At 37.0% G+C, this 26,527-nt stretch overlaps 1 protein-coding gene across 1 annotated transcript in view; it reads left to right on the forward strand.

The window, feature by feature from the left end:
• Nucleotides 1-26,527, forward strand: part of NDUFAF2 (NADH:ubiquinone oxidoreductase complex assembly factor 2) — a 174,373-nt gene that overhangs the window by 127,414 nt on the left and 20,432 nt on the right. The window lies entirely within an intron of this gene.

Below are 26,527 nucleotides of genomic sequence, written 5' to 3' on the forward strand. Positions count from 1 at the left end.
TTTTATTTTAAAACAATAGCCTAAAGTGTTCTAAAATTGTTTTGTTAGAATTAAATGTATTCCATAAGAGGAAATTTTCCAAATTGATTAGTATACTGCCTTCTCCTTTTCTTGTGTTTAGGACCTCCCTCTTCTTTTCTCTCCACTTTTCCTTCACTACTACAGCCCTGATGACAACAGAAATGTCGCTCCACCAGTCAGGCCCCACTTGTTGAGAGGTGGGGTACACCAGGGCAGAACTCATGGTGACCCATAAATTGACATACATATGCTCCATTTCTCCTGTACTGACCCCATCAGTGTTTGTCAGGCTGGGCTCTGAACAAGCTTATCTCTAAGCCCATTTATAGCTTTGTATGTTACTTCCACTTTTGCCCTGCCTTACTCTTGTCAGATCTTTCTAATATCTGTGAACCTTGGAAATAAAAGGGAAGAAAAAGTCATTGTGATTCAAGATTCAGAAGCATCCCCAGTGGTTTGCAGTGCTAGGAATCATCAAGGAGACCTTACAATTTCTCTTCACTTGGCCGTATTAAGACTTCTTATTCTCAGAGCTAAAGCAGTTTCTTCTAACCTCAGAATTCTGAAAGCCTTCTTCCATGGACACATTGATGTGCAAAGTGATTAGATGAAGGCACCTGAAACTATTAGAGCTAAGACACCACCCCTGTAAATTTCAAGTAATCCCAGCATTTCAGACAAGCTCCAATCAGAACAGTGAGACCAAGTCATTCTATCCATGATGCTCACATTCTTGAATATCGGAATAGGAGCCTTCCCTTGCATCTTTTCTAATGTATTATCAATGTCATCCTTCTTTATGCTATTCTGCATCCTCCCCACCACACACACACACACACACACACACACACACACACACCCTTTCCTCCCTCTTGATCTCTTCCATTGTGTTTCAGAAATTTCTGTTTCTTTGTTAGCAATTTATCCTTAACTTTTAATATTTCCTAGGAACTTTCTCTACCACAAAACCTCAACTGAAATCTGCCTGTGTCTGAAAGATAGTGAGCCTCCTTGTGCTCATTTTACCACAACCCACAGAAAGAATATGGGTTCAACTGTTTCTTTCTTTCCCTTGTCCCTTCCAAAATATTCTTTCATTTTGTGAACCTAGGGGAGAGTAGTAACTTTGTGACCTAAGTATGTTTTTCTCCACCTATTTCTAATTTTTGTCTCTCCCAACCTCCAGGCTACTCCCCACCCTGATGGTGAAGATGAGAACCAGACTTAGAGACTTCTTCAATGCCTTCCCAAGTCTTAGCTGTTCAGTTTTTTTTTTTTACTCCATCCACACTAATATCCATACCTCAAGTGAACAACCACTAATGTAGCCACACCTTAGTTCTTACCATCACCAAACACCATTCTACCACTACAGTTTGTAAACTCTTAAATCCCAGATTCTACATATGTCCGGTTAAGAGAAAACTACTTAATTTAAAGTAAGACAAGTTTACAGAAAGCCACAGGAATTAAATATATGGCTTAATGGGTTATTATAAGGTGAATTCCACAAGGTCAGAAATAGAACTTTGTCATCTAATCCAGAATCATGTACTCTGTCATAATACAGCCTCCCCCAAAACCAACCCTGAACCTTTTGCAGTAAATTTATATAATTTTATCACCCAAATGTACATTAGAATTTTACATTTTGTAAAGACTTCATATTTGATTTAAATCTCCATCAATCTCTGTGGTTCTCCTCCATCCCTTTTATTTTCTTATAAATTTGTCTGTTGAAAAACCCAGCCTATTTGACCTGTAGATCTTGCCACAGTTTAGATTTTGTTGTACTTATGTTATTCATGTTAGTTCACGATGTTCCTCTGTCCTCTGTCTTTCCTTCAGTTTGGCACCTGCATCCAGATGCTGGCTACTCATGTTTGATCTTTTTGTCAAGACTGTAGAAAATGTTTGGCAAGACTATGGGAGAGCATATCTGGTTGTCCCTCTTTTTGTGATTTGCACAGTTGCTTATGCTTCATACCTATGTCACTTCATTGGAAACAACCTCCTAATCTTGCATGTCTGTTAAAACTAGTTAGTTTTCAAGATGCTACCAGTCATTTGAGCTCTCTACGTTTTTTTCAAATCTCTTAGTGAACTCCCACCCCCAAATAGACTTCTGTCTCTTCTACCTGTACGCTATGGCTAAAGGTTAGCTAGTAACAATTAGAGTGCCATTTACAGTAGTGTCAGAAAATATTAAATACCCTGATATAAATTAAGCAAAATATATGCAAGACATGTACACTTAAAACTACAGAATGCTGTTGAGAGAAATTGAAGAAGACCTAAATTAATGGAGAGAAATATCTGCTCGTGGGTTGGAATATTTAATTGCTAAGACGTTACTTCTTCCAAATTGATCTGCAGCAGCACAGATTATACTTTATCATGCATCACCATCACCAGGAAGGCTTGTTAAAACACAGATTGCAGGTCCCAGCCCCAGAGTGGTTGATCCACTAGGTCTTAGGGTGAGGCTTGAATATTTTCATTGCATCAAGATCCTTGGTGATACTAATGCTGCTGGTCAAGAGCCCATGCCTTGCAAACCACTGGTGTAGAGAGTTAGTCAAATAAAAATCAAGTTAAAATTCCACCAGACTTGTAGAAATCAAGATATAGATGAATTCTAAAATATATTTGAAAATGCAAAGGCCCTAAAGTAGCTGAAAGCAATCATGAAAAAGGAGATTAAAAATTAGAGAACTTACACTGTCTGGCACTAAGACTTACTCTAAAACTATAGTAATGAGGTACTGGGATAAGGATATATAAATAAATGAATGGAAAAGAATAGAGAATCCAGGGGCGCCTGGGTGGCTCAGTCAGTTAAGCATCCGACTTTGGTTCAGGTCATGATCTCACAGTTTGTGGGTTTGAGCACCACATTGGGCTCTGTACTGATGGTTCAGAGCCTGGAGCCTGCTTCAGATTCTGTGTCTCCTTCTGTCTCTGCCCCTCCCCCACCTGTGCTCTGTCTCTCACTGTCTCTCAAAAATAAATAAATGTAAAAAAAAAATTAAAAAAAAAAAAGAATAGAGAATCCAGAAGTAGACACCATACAGCCAATTGGCTTTGACAATGGCACCAAAGGAACACAATTACAAATGGAAAGCCTTTTCAACAAATGGTGTTAGAATAACTTAATGTCCACATGGAAAAAATAAAGATCCCTACCTGACATCATGTGCCAGTATTAATTCAAGATGGAACATAGACTAAACATAAAAGCTAAAACTTAAAATCCTTCTAGGAGAAACCATAGTGGAATATTTTCACAACTTTGGGGTAAACAAGAGATAGAAAGCGCTATCCAGAAGGGAGAAGCATTGATCACTTGAACTTAATCAAAATTAAAACTAAGCTTCTCAAAAAATAACATTAGCAAAGCAGTAAACTGGGAGAAAATAATCACAGCGTATGTATCTGACAAGACTCGTATCCAGACTATACAAAGAACACCTCAACTCAATGATTTAAAAGAAAAGAAGGCAACGCTAATAAAAATTGGGTAAAAATCTTGAACAGTCACTTTATAAAATACAAGAATGAGCACTAAGCCTATGAAAAGATACTCACCATCTCTAGTCATCAGGGAAACCACAATGAGATGCCACTCTACTAGACACACAAGAAAAGAGCTAAAATTCAAAAGATTAACAATAACTAGAGCAACCATACCTTTCATGTAGTACTGGTTGTTGTAAAAATAATGCAACCACATTAAAAAACTGGCTGTTTTTTATAAAATCAAACACATCTACCCTCTGACACCAGTTTTTTTTCTCCTGGCCCCTTTCAAGTCTGAAGGAATAAATATTTAGGCATATTTCTTGGGAAGCTCTGTCTGAAAGAAGGTCTAGTTGCCTGGCAGACCATGAATGGCCTCCTGATTTGTGCCCAGCCCACGTTTTCTTACTTTCCTCCTTCTGCTTGTTATACCCACTCAACTCTACAAGAACTCCCTACTGTTTCTCAGGTTTCCTGTCTTTTCCCTCTCTCATCAGCTGGCACACTTCTGCTTGTGCTTAGTTCCCTTTAAAGTTCTTTGATGGGATTCTTTGATTCCCTTTAAAATTCCTCGACTGTTTGCTCAACTTTTCATCGTGTAGAGTTAATCGCTCCTATCTAATTAGAACTGTACTGCCATGTACAGCTGTGTAGCTCTTTGAGTTCAGTATTATAACTCTCTGTTTTATTTTTCCATCTTTCTGACTATAGTATGAGCTGTATGGCACAAGACATATTTGTTTGTATGTCACAGATACCTAACACAGAGCCTGATTAATTATTTGATAAGCTTTTGTTGACAGAATTGGAAATCTCATTGCCAGGTAAGTGTATTCCATGGTCTCCATGCAGAGTTTGAATTTCCAACAACCCACTGTAAAATGACCTGATAAAACTGAACATATTTTGAATTTGAGCATTGCCTGTACTGTATTGTTACTGTTGGTTGCCAATATAGTAAAGCACCTATTCGTTAGTGTGGTACAAATTGAATTAATATTTCACAAAATTAATGAGGTAGACTTTTCCTAGTGATGACCATATTCCGTTTGAAGTCACGTATAGCAAGTATTTTTAAATATTTCTTCTTCTTTCATACTGACGGAACAGTAGGAAACAAAGTTTTCTGTTGTAAAAAGTAAATAAATGTATTGCCAAATATTGACAAAATACATGACTCAGCAATAGGTTTACAGACACTAGAAGAAAGCTATAATATTGGACCTCACCTATTTCATTTTTAATACATATACTCCATAAAAAAAGGAAGAGAAAATTCTAGAAGCCAGTAGAAATGGAGATGGTGATGCTGTAGTCAAATGAAAGGTTGGGGTAGCTAGGTGGGATAATACTTAACAGTAATTCATTTACTTGACTGTGATCTCAGATCTGACCTAGAAGCTCCAAAGACTCACTTTTTTCCATGTCCAAGGTGATTTGGCTCTAAAAGATATCACAATGACTAAAAGATAAATATGTGAGTTTGAAATAGTTGCCAGAATTCCAATCTGTTAATTTACAATAGAAATTCAATTAGCACAGGAAAAAACAGTAGGTTACCTGGTAAGTATGACATTAGGATAAAGGGAGTTAAGTAAAATAAATGTTTAATTGCATCAGGGCTATAACTGCCTGTTGTGTCAATCTCACAATAGGGATAATCTGACCCATAGGAATGGAAATATTTAAATAGAATTGGCCACAGTTCCCAACATCTGTCTCTATACTAGGAATAACCTTATGATTTGGAATAGTAAAAATTGCCATGTGCTGGTTGAGGCTTTTGCTTTCAGGGATGCTGTTTTTATTGACTGCCAGCATTTGTCTCTGTGATCTCTTCTTTTCTTTGCTTCCCCATTCTGACTGACATATTATTTCTTTTGCTCTTACAGTGGTTACATTATGATCAAATGTTGCTGACCCTGCAGATGTTCTTTCGTTTATTCTTTTCACATCGCTGTTCTGGCCTGTAAGATGTTGATCTTACAGTTCAATTTTCAGGAAAAAAAATCTTATTTCTGAATTCTTTTTTTAAGGTTTTATTTTTAAGTAATCTCTACACCCAACATGGGACTCAAACTCCTGACCCCAAGGTCAAGAGTCACATGTTCCACCAACTGAACCAGCAGGTGCCCCTTACTTCTGAATTCTTGAGGCCCATTTCACCATTGTCTCCAAGTAACTGACACTTATTGCTTGAGTTCTCAGTACCCAGTATTATTATGTTCATTTTAGAAGTTACAGAATTGAAATGTCTTTTAAAATGGATATTTTGCATATGTAACCTCACTTTCCTGCTGCCTTAAATTGCAAAGATGGATTTTGGACCCCTACCTCAAACCTCACACTCACTTCTGGTTATGAAGTGGAAATGGATAAGAAAATTGCAACATGTTCATATAATAGGTTACAGCATGATTCATTAAAAATAAATAAACTAGGGCTGCCTGGGTGGCTCAGACGGTTAAGCATCCACCTCTTGATTTTGGTTCAGGTCATAATCTCATAGTTTGTGGGTTCCAGCACTGCATCAAGCCCTGTGCTGACAGCATGGAGCCTGCTTGAGATTCTCTCTCTCTGCCCCTCCCCTGCTTTCTCTCTCTCCCTCCCTCCCTCTCTCTCTCTCTCAATAAATAACCTTAAAAAAATGAGTGAACTAGAGCTGCATTTATCAATGGGGATAAATCTCAGAAACATGATGTCAAACAAAAAGAGCAAGTTACAGAAGATTTCATACAGTACAATACTATTTATATAAAGTTTGAAAGCAAAGAAAGATTAATGGACCGTCAAGTAAAGTTAGCAAGTTAAACTCTGAGTTTACTTTTTCTTTGCAAGCCTAATGAAAACAACAGCAAAGGGATTTGTTTTAAAAAGCATAAACCTACAAGGTCAAAGAAATTGAAGAGACAAAAACAGCAACAGTGTTTTAGAAGCTGGAAAGCAGACGAACAGGTGGTAACAGATTTAGCAAAATGGAGAATGACTTCTCATCTGGCAGAGAAGAAAGCCCAGAAGCAACCCGGTTTATATCACAGAACCTCAGAATGTTCAGTAATTGGCAGTGCCAGGAAATTCTAAAAGTGGAGTTGAGGCTGGTGCTAAAAACAGTAACTTAGTTGGAAATCTGCTTAAGAAGCAATTAGATGCTAACCAGTAAATTGTAGGTGCAATAATAGAGTTGGAAAATCACCATTTTTCAGTGATCATTGTAATAGCTTATTCAGGGAAAAATTATTAGTGGGTGCTAAAACCATTGGGTCAAATTTTGTTGGGAAACACAATATTTACATGATCTCAGGGCACCTGGGTGGCTCAGTTGGTTATATCTGCCTTCAGCCCAGGTCATGATCTCACAGTTCGTGGTTTCAAGCCCCGCATGGTGCTCTGCACTGACAGCATGGAGCCTGCTTGGGATCCTCTGTCTCCCACTCTCTCTGCCCCTCCCCCGTTCTCTTTCTCTCTCTCTCTCTCTCAAAAATAAAATAAACATTTAAAAAAGATATTTACATGATCTCAAGGTATCTCCCAACAGATTGCTTATTAATTACAAAGGGAAAAAAAAAGGTATACTTAGAGTAGACAAATTTAGTGGATACCACCTTAAACAAGTAGGACAGACTTGATATGTGTGCCTCCTTGTATAATGCACTGAGAATAAGGTAATATTTATGTTGTATTTCTTCAAATACAGAATCCTCATCTAATCATGAGGGCAGAGCCAGAAAACCTAAATTGGAACACATGTCATTAAACACCAGATGGGTCATGTTAGTGTTATGAACAACAAAGAAAGACTGATCAACACGACAATTAAATGTAATATGTGACCCTGGATTGGGGAAAAAACTTAGCCATAAAGGACAGTATTGGGGTAATTAGTAAAATTTGAACATGAACCATGTATTAAATAATAGCACTGTATCAGTGTTAAGTCTTCTGGAAAAAAAAAGAGAGAAGGATGCTATTAAATTCTTTTTGTGAAAGTCTGAAAACCCAGCAACTTCTCTCCCATTTGAAAACTGGGAGTTTATTTATGGAAAGTTTATTTATTTATCCAGATAAATTTGAGTGAAGAGGTACCAGTCTGAAAAGAGAGTGATTAAATGAACATGTACTTACTGAACTTAACAAATGAGGTTGAGTTATAGCTGTACATCGACAATAAACAGAATTTACTTATTATTTCCAAGAAAAACAGAACTTAGGAAAAAGAAAAATTCTAGTATACTAGATAACTTACTTGTTATAGTGTTTATTCATAATATAAATATTGAATATTGATCTATAACTGGAGAGTATTCGGTCTCAAGAAGGATGAGGTAAATCCTCACTTTTTTTTTTTTAAGTTTATTTTGGGGGGGGGGCAGTTGGGGGAGGGGCAGAGAGAGGAGGAGATAGGGAATCCCAAGCAGGCTTCAACACTGTCAGTACAGTGCCCCATGCGAGGTTCGAACTCATGAATCATGATATGGTGACCCGGGCTAAAGTACGACACTTAGATGACTAAGCCGCCCAGATGCCCCATAAATCCTCATTTTCAGTAATAAGTCAATATACAGTGCTTAAAATTGGAAAGTAAAGAAGTAGTAACACAACAACGTTTTTAGATATTGTGGAGGATTTAGGAGCAGAGTCTTCCTTTATAGCTGTCAAACAGTTTCTCAGCTCTCTTGTTTGGCCTGGGCCATAACCAGAAGCATCATTTGAAAGCATATCATAAATATTTTAGAACAATGTAGCCCTATAAATTATGTGAATATATAATTTTTATTTAAAGAGAAGAATTTTGAAAAACATACGTGATGCTGTAGATGAGAGGTAGCAAAGTTTTCCTTCAGAGCACTGTATAGTAAATATTTCAGGTGTCGTGAGACACGGTCTCGTTGCTCCTGTTCCTAACTCTGCCATGGTAGTGTGAAAGCAGTTATAGACTACATATATGAGTGAGTGTGGCTATGTGTGGTGTAACTTTATTTATAAAACAGGTGGTGGGTGGATCCTAGTTTGCTAACCGCTCCTACTGATGACTGGTTTTCAAATTGGGATACCTCTACCCCTGAGAACACGAAGATGTCCAGTGGGATATGTGGGTATGGATGGCCTTAAAGAAATTAATTTCCGTATTCTCTCTTTCCATATGTCATCTTTCCTAAAAACGATCTGTCTGAGAACTCTTTCTGGTCTGCCAGTTCTCCTTTTTGACATCTTTCGTAATCATCTGTCTCCCACTTTTCAAAAGAAAAACTTACCCCTTGTCCTTGCTAAATCTTAGTGTGGTGCATTGCCTTGGGGTTTAAAAATCTCCAGGGCACCAAACAGAGACTACTGGAGAGTGAATTTCTCCTGAGGGATAGTCTCTTGAGACTAAAGCAGAGAAATCTTCAGTAAAAATTACTGAACGGGGCAGCACATTATTTCAGCCAGCTGACAAACTCATGGCAAGGATCCATGCCTTCTAGTTTCTTTGTCCACCTAGATAACCATTTATCTATCTTAAAATTAAAATCCACAAGTGAGAAAGTTGTCATAGAGACACATAATAATACATTTATTTGAATTTAAAAATTAAGTTAGATTTCTTCTGACAGAGAAGTCAGATTTGGCTGATTGGGTTTGACAATGAGGACTGGCTTTGCCAATTAAGTTATATGGCTATATTTTCCGTAAATTGAGTAAGTTAAACTGCAGCTCCAAGGCTTTGACAAAAACATACTTAGAGGATGTATTCAATATGCAATAAACTTGAAAATACATCTTGTGCCATTATTTAAGTGTCAATTTAAACGTGCAAGATGGTACATAGTTTTCAAAGGTCTTAGGAGATAAGTGTGCAAAACAAAGTAGGAAATCACTGCTGCTGTTGTTTATGGGTATATAAACATGCAGTGGGGTGCCTGGGTGGCTCAGTCAGTGTGCGATCCAGCCTTGCATCAGGGGGCTCTGTGCTGGGCATGGAGCCTGCTTGAGATTCTCTCTCTCTCCTTCTCCCTCTGTCCTTTCCCTGCTTGTGCTCGCACATGTGCTCTCGCTCGCTCTCTCTCTGTCTCTCTCTCAAAACATAAGAATAAAGATGTAATAAAAGTATTAAAAACATGCATGAGGGGCACCTGGGTGGCTCAGCCGGTTAAGAGTCCAACTTTGGCTCAGGTCACCATCTCGCGGTTGGTTTCCTGAGTTAGAACCCCGCGTCGGGCTCTGTACTGACAGCTCAGAGCCTGGAGCCTGCTTCAGATTCTGTCTCTGTCTCTGTCTCTTTGCCCCTCCTCTACTTGCTCTCTGTCTCTCTCTCAAATATAAAACATAAAAATAAATAAGTAAAATAAAATAAAATAAAAACACATGAAAATGATAGACAAGAAATTGAGAGTAGTTGTTACCTCTGGGGAAGGAGAATGTTGGGGGGAGGGGTCACAGAGTGTTTTATGGGTCATATCTGTAGTGTTTTATTTCTCAAGCTGTATGTTGGTCATATCTGTACTGCTTTATCTGTGGTATTTTAATTCTTAAGTTGATTATAGCTATAGTATTCTGTTTCCTAAGCTGGGTATTGGGCACTTAGATATATGTAATATTATTAACTATATTTATACACTTGAAATATTTTATTAAAAAATAATACAATGTGTGGAAATTAAGAAACAAAACAGATGAACATAAGGGAAGGGAAGGAAAAACAAAATATGATAAAAACAGAGAGGGAGGCAAACCCTAAGAGCTTCTTGAATACAGAGAACAAACTGAGCATTGTGGAGGGGTTCTGGGTGGGGGATGGGCTAAATGGGTGATGGTCATTAAGGAGGGCACTTGCTGGTATGAGCACTGGGTGTTATATATAAGTGATGAATCACTAAATTCTACTTCTGAAACCAATATTATACTATATGTTAATATGAATTTAAATAAAAAAAAGAATACAATGAAACCTTGTAATCGTATATTTTAAGAGAACGTGTTGGGTTCCTGATACAAAAATAAGATATTTAGAATAACCTGAAAAGTGAAATACTTGAAATTCTAAAATACTGAAGGCACTTAAGAAGTTATCATAGCAATATGCATAAAAAACAATCATCGTAGCTTAAGTTTTGGGATTCCTTGTTAAAACCTGAATGCTTGTATATTTTTATTATTCATTTAGTTACTTAACAAGCACCTGATATGTGCCTAATAGCTAACATAGTTTCCTTATAGATTTCTGTTGTACATACCAACCTGTCCTAGATACAAACTCTGTTCAATTATGTTTAGATTAAGTTTTTAGTTTTCTTTTTATTTCCTCTGCAAAAGTTAATTAGTCTGATTCTTTGAGGTCGCAAGGGAAAAACATTCACATATTGCCTTCAGAAATTAGATTTTATTGCAAGTTTACACAAGGAGCATTATGTCTTCAGTTATGTAGTCATTCTGGGATCTTTGGTTTCCCAGACTGGAAAGGATATATCCTTGAACTTGATCAACATCCCATTCTTTATTCACCTACTAGCATTTCTATCTCCCCAAAGAAGATGTATCTGGATGGGTTGACCACCATCCGCAGTGAAAAGTTTCGTCGAGTGGAGTTATGCCAGTCATTTCACCTCCCTCATGCCTAAAACTGTGTGCTTCTTTTGGCTAGGCACAGCAACTCCCCATTCAGGAGCGCCTGAAGCCCTGCAGTTTATATCTGCCAGTGGAGTTATTGCACACTTCTATGAGTCTGGCATGACCAGAGTTATGACTTTACTTGGTTTATCATCCTTTATTTGATTAAAAAATTAATATAACAATGTTACTGGGCACCTGGGTGGCTTAATCGGTTAAGCACCCATCATCAGCTCAGTTCATGATCTCATTGTCCATGATTTCGAGCCCACATTGGGCTCTGTGCTGACAGCTCAGAGCCAGAAGCCCACTTCAGATTCTGTGTCTCCATCTCTGTCTGCTCCTTCCCTGCTCATGCTCTGTCTCTTTCTTTCAAATATAAACATTAAAAAAATTTTTTAATAAATAATTAATATAACAATTTTAAAAATAGAAATAGTAAAATACCCCAAATCATATAGCTGGTTGCACAATTCAACTTTAACAAGTTATTCATACATTGGTATGTTATTTTAATTTCGGTATACTTTTTATTTTGTATACTGACGTTTTCACTTAACTATCATAATAAATGAATAAAAACAAGCACTTGAAACTCAATGGCATAACACTTAGAAATGACTTTTCTACATACCTTTTTTGGTATTGACCTCTAGCTTTGTAAAAAAAGGTGATATAAAATTTGCCATGCTTCCCTAGAAAAAATGTGGTAGGAAATGAAAGTAAATCTTGAGCATTTCAAGCTTGTCAGAGTCTATACTCAACCATAAGCTAGTGTGTCTCCCTAACTGGAGGTATTTATTTATTAACTGTGCAAGAAATTTTTATGCTAGTTTGTGTTAATTTTTTTGGTTTTCCAAATATTGATTTTAAGTAGGTCTTGCTAAACATTATCTCAAATTTCAAGCATCCCACCTTTCTTATTCTAAAAGGATTGCTTCTCTTTTTTTAAGGTTTATTTATTTATTTTGAGAGAGAGAGAGAGAAGGGGGGGGAGGGGCAGAGAGAGAGAGGGAGAGAGAGAATTCCGAGCAGGCTCCATACTGTCAGCACAGAGCTTAATGTGAGGTTGGAACTCACAAACCTGTGAGATCATGACCTGAGCCAAAACCAAGAGTAGACGCTTAACTGACTGAGCCACCCAGGAACCCCTAAAAGGATTGCTTCTTAAATGCCTTGTTACAAAGCCGAGGTCTGAGTTTGAGCTTCATTTATTCTTAGCACATTTTTTCCTTCTATTTTGACCTTTTATCTGACTTTTAAAGTACAGAACATAAAAGGGTTTTTTTTAAGTTGTATATAAATAGATTGCTATTATTTATTATTTTTAGATATGCTTATGCTCAGTGTCTTATGAGATTCATCATAACTTACTGGGTGCATATTAAAACCTATACAGAATTTGTTCTGAATAGTTAACCTTCTGAGTCACATCATCATTTACTAAGGCAAGTCCCATTTAGGTGTTAAAACTGGGCTTACACCCAGTGAAAAATGGTTAAGGGAGTTAAAATGAGGTCAGGTTTGTATTTTTTTTTAATTCACACCTTTCTCAGTTATCTTACCAAAACAATTTCTTATGATATTCCTCTTATTCTTCCATGTTGAAGAAATAATGATTATCTTCACAATCTAAATTTCAAGAAAAATAAATTGCTACTGATTACTTTTATCAGATGTAAATTTATTTCTTTAAATAATGGTGTTTAGGAAGATTATATTGGTTTTATTTGTGATGTACCCTCTAGGATATCAAGCCACTGTTGATTGTCACAGTTAGGCATGCCAGATTTTATTCTCAAATATTTATTATGACAGTGACAAAATACTGTACTAATTTGCTAAGTGTATGTTGTTGCTATGGTAATAAGAAATCAGGCATTTTTTATAACTTTTCTGATATACATATGTTCACTGTGTTTCGTGTATTCAAATATACTTAATTTCCTTCTCAAATATCACATTCTGTTGCCATTGTGATACTTTTTTTTTTTTTTTTTTTTTGCTGGTTTTCTACAACATGAACAAACGGATGTGTCATCTAGGGCAGGGTTTTTCAACTTATGCAATACATTAGTGGGTTGTGAAATCAACTTAGTGGGTTATAAGTATTTTTTCTTTTTAATAGAGTAGAAAAAATATACAATAGGAAATACTAATAGTATTGTTTTATGAAATTCTTATTTCACATACGCACATATGTTCATGTACTGTATTTCTTATTGTGGTGGCTTATTTTTATGGGTCAACTTGAGTAGGCTACAGCACCTGTAGTCAAACACTAGTCTAGATTTTGCTGTGAAGGAACTGTTTAGATGAGATGAACATTTAAATCAACAGATGTTGAGCAAAGCAGATTACCCTCCATAATGTGGCTGGGCCTCATCCAATCAGTTGAAGACCACAAGAGAAAAGAGACTGACCTCCTCTGAGAAAGAGGGGATTCTGCCTGCAGACTCCTTTGGACTCAAACAACATTAACTCTTCCCTGGGTCTCCAGTCTACCAGCCTACCATGAAGATTTGGACTTCTTAACCTCCACAATTATGTGAGTCAATTCCTTAAAATTAATCAGTCCCCCTCATATATATACATATATCCATACATATATATATACATATATCCATACATATATATATATATACATACATACACACACACATATATATATATGCATACATACATTCATACACATGTTACTGGTTCTGTTTTTTTTTGACAACCCTAATATACTTACTAAAGGTCATAGTACAAAAAGTTGAAAATTACTAATCTTGACAGTAGTTTTTTTAAAGCTTATTTATTTATTTTGAGAGAGACAGACAGTGCAAGTGGGGAAGGGGCAGAGAGAGAGGGAGAGAGGGAAGAACCCAAGCAGGGTCCACACTGTCACCACAGAGCCCGAGGTGGGGCTCTAACTCATAAACTGTGGAATCATGACCTGAGCCAAAACCAAGAGTTGGCCACTTAACCGACTGAGTCACCCTAAATCTTGACAGTAGTTTTTTAACCTAGTGAACTGGTATGTGTAAAATGCTTAGCCAATGTGTAGCTCAAAATAGATATTAAATAAGTGATAGCTGCTGTTATTTTATAATTTTTACTTGTTATTACTTAAAGTCCATAAGAATCCTAATTTGATGAGAAGTTATATAGAAATATTTCTAACTTATCCACTCACTTAAACTCTTTTTTTAAAGGACTAATCTGTGTTTGAGAATAATATTTGGTATTTTGAATGTTTGCTCTATAGAAATTATCATGAAATTTTCTGCTTTGTTTCCCTCTCCCCATTTATGTGGTCTATGAGCTCCCTATATTTTTTTTCCACCATAATATTCCAAACAGTTCAATATATTTGAATTTTTGAAAAGATAGTCTTTGTGTGTAATTCAAGATTATTTGATATTCTCAATCTCAATGCACTAAGGGACAGGCATATAAGAAACCGTTATCACATACCTCTTGAGCCCTCCCTCACATGCTCTTGTCTTGCTTTACTCCAGCCTAGCTGCAGCCACCATCTGTCTTAGGTATAATCTCACTACAGCTCTGCTGAGTAACTTTAGTTTTCTACTTTGACACTGTAGCATGGGATGCTTGTGGGGAGTCAGCCTGGAAATGTGAGAGGATTAACACACCAGGTAACCCTTGACCCGTGAGGGATAGGAACTAATGGATAAACACGCCCTGTCTGCCCCTTGGGCAAATGGGTCAAGCACATTGAAACAGTTCTGACACATTCAACATTACTCCTTAGAAGGTTCCAGCAGGAATTGGGTCCCAATGTCCAGAGCACTGACCAGAGCATACCTCTGTTTGTTTTTCTTCCCTGTTTTACTCTTTCCAGTATCTTGCTCTTCTTCCCTGGAATCACTTGTTCAGCATCAGCTTTATGAAAACCAAAATTGTTGTCTTAACAGACAAATTGGAGCCCAAAATTGAAATTGTCAGTACCTAGTAATTAAATTCAGCAGGCCAACTGATTTTGTAACATGAGTGCACATTGGTTCTGTTGGCACAAAATGATATGTCTTTAGAAATATTAAAGAGAGGGACACCTCGGCGGCTCAGTCTTTTGAGCATCCGACTTCAGCTCAGGTCATGATCTTGCATCTCATGAGTTCAAGCCCCACATCAGGTTCACTGCTGTCTGTGCAGAGCCTGCTTTGGATGCTCTGTCCCCCTTTCTCTGCTCCTCCCCCACTTATGCTCTCTCAAGAATAAATAAAACATTTTAAAAAAAGAAATATTAAAGAGAAAGAGTGTATGTATGTCTATCAGATGTACTTGAAAATTTTGTGGCCCAGGAGCATCTTAATGGGATGAAATTCTGTGGTGTCATTCAGTACTTACCCAGGTACTTGACAGACCCTGAGATTAATTTTTCAACAACAGCTTGACTTGGCCTATAAGTATAATTGAAGCTTAACTCTGGAACAGTCTAATGATTTTCTTTCCTAGTAAGAATCCTGATTGTATTTTTCTAGTTTGATAATAGAGTGGCCGTCTTACTGCTGCCCATTAGAGATTAGAAGCAGGCATCTCCTCTCCATTTGAAACACTGCTAACAAACTGCCGCTCTGCAGAAGCATTCCTTAGATTGTCTAACGTCTTGATCCTTTCAAAAGTATGGCTGAGGGAAATTATGTCTAAAGAAGATCTTCTAGGATAGAAATTCCCAGCTGCTGAGCCAGACCTCTATAGAGATGTGCCCACAATACTGATGCTCTTAGTCCTCCAGTGGCCACTTACTTCCTGTTGTGAAAAACCTGGGGAAGAACTGCCTAAGGCCTCAGTGTACAATCGAAATATATTAGCCACATATTTAACTTTAAATTTTCTACGAGCCCCATTAGAAAAAGTAAAAAGAAATAAGTGAAATTAATTTTAATAATGTATTTCAGTTAGCCCAGTATATCAAAATATTATCAATTCAGTATGTAATCAATGTAAAAACTAGTTAGTGAGATATTTTATATTTTTAATGCTAATCTTTGAAATCCAGTATTTATCCTACATTTATAGCCTTTTTTTTTTGTAAGCATTTATTTATTTTTGAGAGAGAGAGACAGAATCTGAAACAGACTCCAGGCTCTGAGCTGTCAGCACAGAGCCCAGTGCAGGACTTGCACCCACAAACTATGAGATCATGACCTGAGCCGAAGTCAGATACTTAACTGACTGAGCCACCCAGGCACCGCTACACTTTTCAGACTAGCCACATATCAGGTTGTCAGTGACCACCAGCGACCACCATTGAACAATGCAGATCTAAGGGATGTACTAGCCACCTAGTGTATCAAGTGAAATCATCCAACATATAGCACCCCATCTAAGTTCTAGCCTTTATATTTTGGGCTTTTGATTAATAAGTAAAAAGTCTGGAAGATAATCACTTCTACGTCTGTTTAAAAATGATTACTGAAAATATTGGTCATTTTGCTCTTTACCTCTTATTTAAGAATTATTGAAAACAAACTCTTCCTAGATGCGTCTACAAAAAAAAAAGAACAAACTTTTTTTTCTCTCTCAAAGAATAAATATGTTTCCTTTTATTAAGTAAAATGAGTTATATAAATTCTTTAGCCTCTTGCCCTGGCTGTTAGAAAGTGCAGAGTAAAAGGTATTGTTAAATTACAGTAACTTTGTTAACTACATTAACACTTGAAGTTATCATATATCCTTTTCCCCATAGTTTGGCTTTTTAAACAACTTTCTTTTACTTTTTACTTTCTTTTAATGTCTTCATCTTTTTTAACAACTTTATTTTACTCCTTAAAAAACAGAACCACTAGGGGCGCTTGGGTGGCTTGAGTCAGTTAAGCATCTGAGTTCAGCTCAGGTCATGGTTCATGAGTTTAAGCCCCGCATTAGGCTATCTGCTGTCAGTGCAGAGCCTTTAGATCCTCTGTCTCCCTCTCTCTCTCTCTGTCCCTTCCTTGTTTGCGCTCTCTCTCTCTCAAAAATTAACATTAAAAAAAATAATAGTTCATATTTAAAAAACAAACAAAGCAGAATCCCTAGATTCATTGACTAAGTGAATACACTCTGGATAGGAAGAGAAATATATGAGCTTACACTGTTAAATGTACTAATTTGTGGTACTTGTCAGATGGTCAGATGTGCAGATTTCAGTACTAGAGTGGCATAATTGCAATGGACTTGACTTCACAATGATAATAAGGAGCTATGGAGCATATATATTACTCAAGAATAAAGGCAGGAGGCAATTTCTCTGCTGAAGTGATGGGAGAGAGGGAGGGAAGGGAGGAATGAAAGAGATGTAGATATAATTAAGAGATTTATTTATTTCAGAGAGTTGCCTAACATAGCTGTGGGAGCAGGCAAGTCAGAAATTTGCAAGACAGGCAGGTAGGTTAAAAATTCTCAAGCAAGAATTGATCCTGCAGTCTTGAGACAGAATTTCTTCTTCCTCAGGGGACTCCTAGTTTTGCTCTTAAGGCCCTTCAGCTGAATGGTTGAGGGTCACCCAAATTATGAAGAATAGCTCTTTTACTTAGAATCAATGGTTCATAGATGTTGCCTGCTTTTACAAAATACCTTCACAGCAACACCTAGGTTAGTGTTTAATTGAATAATTGGGTACTATGGCCTAGCCAAGTTGATACATAAAACTAATCATCACAGTTGATAATTAGTGCTTTTATTCTGATAGTTTTTAGTTACATTTTTTGTTTTAAAATCTATTGGGCTTTCATCTGAAACTAATAGAACCTTGTGTATCACAGCAAAGGAAACAACCAACAAAACTAAAAGGCAACCAACGGAATGGGAAAAGATATTTGCAAATGACATATCAGACAAGGGGCTAGTATCTAAAATCTATAAAGAGCTCACCAAACTCCACACCCGAAAAACAAATAACCCAGTGAAGAAATGGGCAGAAAACATGAATAGACACTTCTCTAAAGAAGACATCCAGATGGCCAACAGGCACATGAAAAGATGTTCAGCGTCGCTCCTTATCAGGGAAATACAAATCAAAACCACACTCAGGTATCACCTCACGCCAGTCAGAGTGGCCAAAATGAACAAATCAGGAGACTATAGATGCTGGAGAGGATGTGGAGAAACGGGAACCCTCTTGCACTGTTGGTGGGAATGCAAATTGGTGCAGCCGCTCTGGAAAGCAGTGTGGAGGTTCCTCAGAAAATTAAAAATAGACCTACCCTATGACCCAGCAATAGCACTGCTAGGAATTTACCCAAGGGATACAGGAGTACTGATGCATAGGGGCACTTGTACCCCAATGTTTATAGCAGCACTCTCAACAATAGCCAAATTATGGAAAGAGCCTAAATGTCCATCAACTGATGAATGGATAAAGAAATTGTGGTTTATATACACAATGGAATACTACGTGGCAATGAGAAAAAATGAAATATGGCCTTTTGTAGCAACGTGGATGGAACTGGAGAGTGTGATACTAAGTGAAATAAGCCATACAGAGAAAGACAGATACCATATGGTTTCACTCTTAGGTGGATCCTGAGAAACTTAACAGGAACCCATGGGGGAGGGGAAGAGAAAAAAAAAAAAAAAAAAAAGGACGTTAGAGTGGGAGAGAGCCAAAGCATAAGAGACTGTTAAAAACTGAGAACAAACTGAGGGTTGATGGGGGGTGGGAGGGAGGGGCGGGTGGGTGATGGGTATTGAGGAGGGCACCTTTTGGGATGAGCACTGGGTGTTGTATGGAAACCAATTTGTCAATAAACTTCATATAAAAAAAAAAAAAGAAAATGGAAAAAAAAAAGAACCTTGTGTATCAGCTATACTCAAGTAAAAAAAAGTTGTTTTAATTTTTTTAAGAAAGATTTTTTTTAATGTATTTTTGAAGGGGGGGGAGGGCCAGAGAGAGGGATAAACAGAATCTGAAGTAGGCTTCAGGGTCTGAGCTGTCAGCACAGAGCCCACAGGGCTCAAATTTGTGAACTGCGAGATCATGGCCTGAGCTGAAGTTGAACACTTAACCACCTGAGCCACCCAGGCACCCCGAAGGATTTCTTTTAAAATTAATGTATCTAAGGAGCACCTGGGTGGCTCAGTCAGTTAAGCCACTGACTTTGGCTCCTGTCATGATCTAACAGTTCGTGGGTTTGAGCCCCATATCAGGCTCTGTGGTGACAGCTCAGAGCCTGGAGCCTGCTTGGGATTCTGTGTCTCCCTCTCTCTCTGCCCCACCCCTGCTCGCGCTCTGTCTCTCTGTCTCTCAAAAATGAATAAACGTTAGAAAAAAATTTTTTTAATTATCTAAATAGTTGCTCCTTGGTGGCTCAGTTAATTAAGCATCCAACTATTGGTTTCAGCCATGATGTCACAGTTGTGAGATTGAACCCCACATTGGGTTCCATGCTGGACCTGGAGCCTGCTTAAGATTCTCTCTCTCTCTCTCTCTCTCTCTCTCTCTCTCTCTCTCTCTCTCTGTCTCTCTCTCTCTCTCTCTGTCTCTCTCTCTCTCTCTCTCTCTCCATGTTCTTTCTCTCTCACTGTCTCTTTCTTAAAAAAAAAAAGAAAAAAGGGAGCTCCTGGGTGGCTCAACCAGTTAATAGTCTGTCGTCAGCTCTGGTCATGATCTCATGGCTCATGAGTTTGAGCCCTGCTTAGGTCTCTGTGCTGACAGTTCAGAACCTGGAGCCTGCTTCTGATTCTGTCTCCCTGTCTCTCTGCCCCTCCCCCGCTCACTCTCTGTCTCTCTCTGTCTTAAAAATAAACATTTAAAAAATTTTTTAAAAAGAATTACCATTTTAAAAATAAAATAATCTAAATAAAAAAATAAAAATAGAATACACTAGGTTCTGAAGACTCAGGAATTTTGATCTTCAAATTCCTGCCAGGAAGATAGGAATATGCACCAGTGGAAAAAATTCTACTCACAAGAGTATGATTTATCTTTTAGGTACTAGTATTTGGGCCATGATAATTTGAATTAATCTTTTATTTTGTTTCTTTTTAGTTATTAGCATATTTTACAATTTGCAATTTCCTTAAACAAGAAACAACAATGAACACATTAATTGGTGTTTTACCTGCAGCTCTATTTTCCAAGGCAATTATTTCTCAACTTAGGTAAGATTCTATGTCTTTAATATAACTACCAATGTGAGAAAATTTTTCTGGAGTTAAGATTCTTACTGGAAAATGAGAGACTTATAAATTTGCACATATTTGTAAAATTTAAGAACATTATCTTTTACTGATAAATGCTGCTGGCTAATTAACCCTTGGAGACCTTAGTTCAAACAGGTTATCACAATTAGCAATGAAGGTGTAAGTGTGAATCTAATTAGTCACTTGGCTTAGCCTCTTTCTCAGTTAATATCATGTTCATATGCTTTGCCTTTATAAACACATTGTATGAGAATTAATTTAAAAAAGAAAATCATAAAATATACCATATCTTCCTGACTCTGTTATTTTTTAAAGTAAGGGAATATGTGTGTATTAAAAGATATAATAAAAGACTCAAAGGAAATGCAAATACAAAATGGTTTGGGTGGTGAATTGATTTTCTTCTTTATGTTTTATGTATTTTATGAATTTGATACATAAAGTAAATATTTCTCTATAATCAGAAAATATTTAACTTTTAAAAAGGAAATTAAGAAGGCCAGCTCAGTGGTTTCTAGTGATCTGACAAGTGGTGCCAAAGGACACAATGAGGAAGAGCCCACCACAATACCTACCTTTGGCCTTTGGGATTGTTCCTTGACTTCCTAAATTTAATACTTGTCTCTCATGCATAATTTACCTAAAATCTTGAGGTTGTTTTATTTGCAGCCTTAAGGTAACACGTGTTCTTTGTTACCACCACAAAAGTCATTTCAGGTCAACAAATATTTATAAAGTGCTGCCATGTTCTGCTTACCAGATAATTAACGTTTTTCCTTTGTTAATCTAACAAGACTGTTTTCATAAATTAACTTTTCCTCTTTCTTTCATTATCCTTTTATATACTTATTTTTTCTGTGTCTACATCTTTGAATGACTTTTGTTTCCAGTTTCTAAACATTTTTATTCAAATGTTGAGTTATGGAAGAATTTCCATTTTGGACACATTACTCTCTTATGATAGTTCTCAATTTTTATTTTTATTGTAATTAATAAATCTTTCAACTTAAGCTTTCTCTAAATAATTAGTAATATACCCTATCTTTGACTTAGACTGTCTAGACCTGTCTAATGTAGACTATCAATCCAATATAGTAGTCAGTAGCCACATGTGGCTATTATAATTTGAATTAACTAAAATAAATGTCTCTTTTTATTCAAAAGTCATGTGTTTTTATTTGTATTTAAATTTGAAAGACGTTAGTTTAAATAATCGATTGCTTTTCATCTTCAATGTTCATACATTGAAGACACACACCATAATAAAGTTAAGTGTTTTCTGAACTGCACAATGGATATAAGGTGAAATGTTAAAGAGGAAAATAAAGTTTTTTGTCCTGTATTCTTTCAAACTATTTCTAGCTTTTCTACAATTATCTGTTTTAACAGTCTCTCTTCTTTAGACAGGGAAAAAGTGTTATTTTAGTGAGGACTGATAAGCATAACAGTTCAGTAATTGCCCCCCCCCAACAAAGTTAGGTTAATTGCATTATCTGTGGCCACCAAATTACATGATGGATTATCATAAAAACATTTAATTTCATATGTATTTGTTGAAAATAACCTCACTAATAAAATTTTCTTTCGAGTGAATTCCAAATTCTTATTACCAGGTGGATATTTTTGCCAAGAAATTTATATTACATACTAATTTAAATGCAATAATTATAAAAGCCATAGAATATTATTATACTAGAGTATTTGTTCAGAAAATTCCTTTGTGTATTGGAAAAATATTTGCATGTAATAAGTCCGATAATATAATATATTCAGTGAAGGTTAGTACATTGTATGGATTCACCTAAGAAAACATAACATTGCCTCTCACTTAAAGAAACAAAAGTATTTAGTGTGCCTGGGTGGCTCAGTCAGTTAAGCATCCGACTTCGGCTCAGGTCACGATCTCATGGTTTCTGAGAAAGAGCCCTGCCTTGGGCTCTGCACTGACAGCATGGAGCCTGTTTAGTATTATTTCTGTCCCTCTCTCTCTGCACCTGCCCTGCTCTCTCTCTCTCTCTCTCTCTCTCTCTCTCTCAGTCTCTCAAAATAAACATTAAAAAATTTTTTAAAAAAGAAACAAAAGTATTTACAAGTAAATGATAATAGTAGAATGTAAATATTTTTGCCTATAGTACAAAAATATAACTCAGCTTTTATTCCACTTAAATTTGTGTATTAGACTTTGAAACCCTTATTTACAGATACTCTTGAGAAAAAATTCCCAGGTAGAAATGTTCCTAATCCCTGCCACATTTACAGGTATCTTAGTCTCAAAGGAAAGAGACATTCTTAAGAATTATCCACAAAAGTGTTCATCTAACCTGAATACCATGAAGCTTTTTACTGTGAGAATGAAAAGGTACCAACTGATGACTTTGAAGTGAACTCTTTTATCTAGCAAGTGGCAAAACATGCTATCCTAAACCTCAGTTTGTGTCCTTGTTAACTGATACTATTCAAGGAATTGACGATCACTATTGCTGAAGGTTGTGCCTAAATATCACTTTTTTGAAACAAATGATTAATTACTATCATAGAGAATATCCATGGAAAGTAAGTTACAAGTTTTTAACTTTTTGGGTGCTCTGGCATAATAACATGCCTCCTTTTATCCTAAATTAGTATTGTCACAGATCTTCATTTTCAAAGTAGGTTAATGGTATATTTTGAAACAATCAAGAATTCTCCAGGTAGAGTATGTAGATGCTGGCTTGAATGTCATAAAAGCAATATTGCATGTCCTTGAGCCAGAAGAATTTCCTTAAATATCATAAATAACTTGCCTGATACCCTGATGCAGTTGCCATAGTTGTCATACTGCAGTGTTCAATTAAGTCTAGCCCAAGATTTCCTGACCAGTCTGTGTGCAGCGATACCTGATTTTGATGCATTTGTTTTGGAAAAGTGGTGAATGCGATATACTTTCCCTCCTTCTGCATTACTTTTTAGTGAAGAGTCAGTTCGACAGCCTTTACTATTCATTTAATCTTTTAGAAGGAACATTATAATAATTTAGGAGTGTCTATTCTATGCTAGATGTTGGAGGTGTAGTAGAAAATATACAGATGACCCAGGGAACATAGTAGGCTTCTTGAAGCTTATACTCTAGTGGAAAAGATAGACATGTTACACATACCAAAAATGGATCATTGCAAGTTATGAAAAGAGCTCTGAAGGAATAAACAAAGATTCTAAGAAAAAAATGACAAGGACAGCTCTCTTTAGATGGACATTAGGGAAGCTACTCTGTGGAGGTATTATTTAGGCTGACACCTGAAGGGTAAAAAGGAACAAGGAAGGCGAAGAGTAAGTGGCATGACACCAGAGCCAGATACCATAATAGAAAAATTGACAAATTTGACAGCATAAGAAGTTTCTACTTTTTTATAAAAACAAAATCCTAGACAAATTTAAAAAAGAAACCAAAGACTTGGGGGGAAATTTTAAAGTATATGACAAGGATTTTTTTTTTTTTATTGACATGTGGGAAAACAGAATTTTAGAGATCAGTTTTCCAAATACATGGGAACCTTTTGATTCCAGTTCTGAGAAGATATCCTAAAGAATGATTGGCAAATGTGTAAAAATTTTATACAAGGATGTCTAGAGTATTGTAAACATCCATCTGTAGGGGATTAAGTGAATAGATTATGTTACCTCTGTACAATGGAATATTAGCTACTATGCAGCCATTGAGAAGGTTAATATACGTCCATATTTTTACACAGAAAGATGTCTGGAAAATATTAAGTGAAAGGCAGTTTATGAAACAGTATGTATAGTGCATACCATTATTGTACTTTATCAATAATTATAAATATGCATTTATAAATGAGGTACATTATATTCATACTGTAAATGCATTTATATATTTAAAGAGAAGCCTATATTGATATACTCCAGACTTTTTAACAGTGGATATGAAATTATAAGACTTACCTTTTCAACTTTAGGGATTTCCCTTTAAATTTCAGTATTTGTTTCAAGATGTATTACTTTTATAGAAAAAAGAAAAGTGAAGGGCGCCTGGGTGGCTCAGTCGGTTAAGCATCTGACTCTTGATTTTGGCTCAGGTCATGATCTCATGATCTTAGTTGTGAGATTGGGCCCGCATCAGGCTGCATGCTGGGCATGGAGCCTGGTTGGAACTCTCTCTTCCTCTTCCTCTGCCCCTCAACTGCTTGCTCTCTCTCTCCCCTCCTCCCCCCCCCCAAAAAAAGTGATTTTCATTTTGAGAAAAAAAATAGCGTTTGAAAGGAGCTAAGAAAGTTCTGTTTAATCCTTTTTGTAAATACTGTGACATTAGTTCAAGTGTCCTGTTTCTTAGGAAACCCAAAAGGGCAGGCTGATTAAATGAGAAGGATATGGAAATAGCAGGCAGTCATCTGTTTACTTATATTCAGTAGAGGTGTTATTTGTTGGTATCTCTTCCTACTAGAAGTCAAGCCTCATGAGATAAGGGACTAAGTTTTGTTCCCTGCCTTATCTAGAATAGCACCTGGCTAAGAGTAGGTGCTCAATAGTATTGAATGAATGTGTGAAAAAGTGAAAGAAGGGGCTCCAGCCTAGGTCTCTTGCAGAGAGCCTTAGGAAGCCCATTTCCTTCTTTGCTTTTGACTTCCTTTTGCCTTTGTTCATCTTTCTCAGTGATCATTTTGCTGCTCTCCCCCACCAGTTCCCTGAGAATTCTCACCCACCTTGTTTCTTCATCTTCCTGTCTCTGTCAATGCTGGGATATCCCTGAGCCTCTCTTTTTATCCTGGCATCAAACCTAAAGGAAGCCTGACTCCTAGGTGACCACGGATGCCCACTTGAGCTTCCTTCCACTTGCTTGCTCACCTGTTTGCCTGACCTCTAGAACTCACTCTACAACCCTAATTAATATTGTAGCCTTTTCATTTCCTCTTAGGAGAAAAGATGTTACTCTGGTGCCTCCCTTTCATTGTCCCTCCTTCCCTCAGTGTCATTTCGGTTGGTTTCATCAGCTACTACTCTGCTGGGAATTCCCCCCTGCCTGTAAGTGTTACTCACATTGCCTAAAGTGGATGTTACTGTTACTGCTGGTGTAGTGGTGGTGGTTGATGTGACTGCTGTAATTCTAGCTGGTCACATGGTCACCTTCTTCCACCCCCTGCCACTTCCCATCCTTTCCCATGACCATCTTCCTATTTCTTCTACCTTCTCCCGTCCTGTAATGGGAGGGGAAGTGCTTGGACTCACTGTCTTTGGAGTTGGGAGGAGTGGAGTCCTGAGTTCCATTTGAAGTTACTGAGGGTCACTTACCCATCTGCCTACCCACAGTACCTATATCTCTTTGGGGAGGCAGCACCAGCAGGTCCCTCTAAGATGCCAGCAGCCTGTTTTCAAATTTTATTCAGTCAGAGATGCTATGGATGATGTATTATGATTCTACCACATATTTTTTTATTGCATATATGTTACACTGTGGTTCATTGTTATCCTAGGAAGGGAATATAAATATAACTTTTTTCTCTGGGAAAAAATGGCTGAAGTCCAAAATAACTGACCGATTATTAAACTTTCTTACCTTGATGCCTTCCAAGGTTAGGAATTTTGCATTTGGGTAGTGATAAATATTTTAAGTCAGATACTTACTGGTTGACAAATAAAAGGTACACAAAGAAAAATGATTTTTTTTAACTTTCAAAAGGACAAACAATCATCTCTGCTAATTAGTTTTATTTTTTTCATTCATTCATTCATTCATTCATTCATTCGCCTGTTTAATGTGGCCACTCAAGGCCTGCGCAGAGTGGAGAGTGCCCTGGAATTGGGCAGACAGGCAAGGTTGCAGGCCCAGTTGCAGGCCCAGGGGAGGATGACAGGTGGTGGGGGCTGCCCCAAGCACACGCAGGAGAGTATCAGAAGGGTGGCTGGGGCAGGCACAGAGCCAAATTTATTCATTCCACAAATATATATTGAGCATCTGTTATGTGCTAGGCATTGTTCTGGGTACTGAGTGTGGGGGAGGTTGAAAGGGCAGTCAAAAACCCTTGCCCTTATAGACAGCAAAATATATATGCATATGCCCTCTGCCTTAGCAATCTAACTTCTAGAAATCTACTCAAAATTATCTGGTGAAATAAGTAATTTATCATAATTCACAGAGCTATTTGTAATAGCAATAATAAATATGGCATGTTGAAAGACTAGAAACCCAAATGCCTATTAATAAGCCATTATATGCCACACAATGGAGACTGTCTGCTCAACACACTCTGTAGCTGGGAAGCAAGTCTTGTCTTGAAGT

The sequence above is a fragment of the Lynx rufus genome, unplaced genomic scaffold, assembly GCF_022079265.1.
Source record: "Lynx rufus isolate CCGP_SWC_20201006 ecotype Redwood Valley unplaced genomic scaffold, mLynRuf1.p SCAF_1, whole genome shotgun sequence".
In the NCBI taxonomy this organism is placed as follows: Eukaryota; Metazoa; Chordata; class Mammalia; order Carnivora; family Felidae; genus Lynx; species Lynx rufus.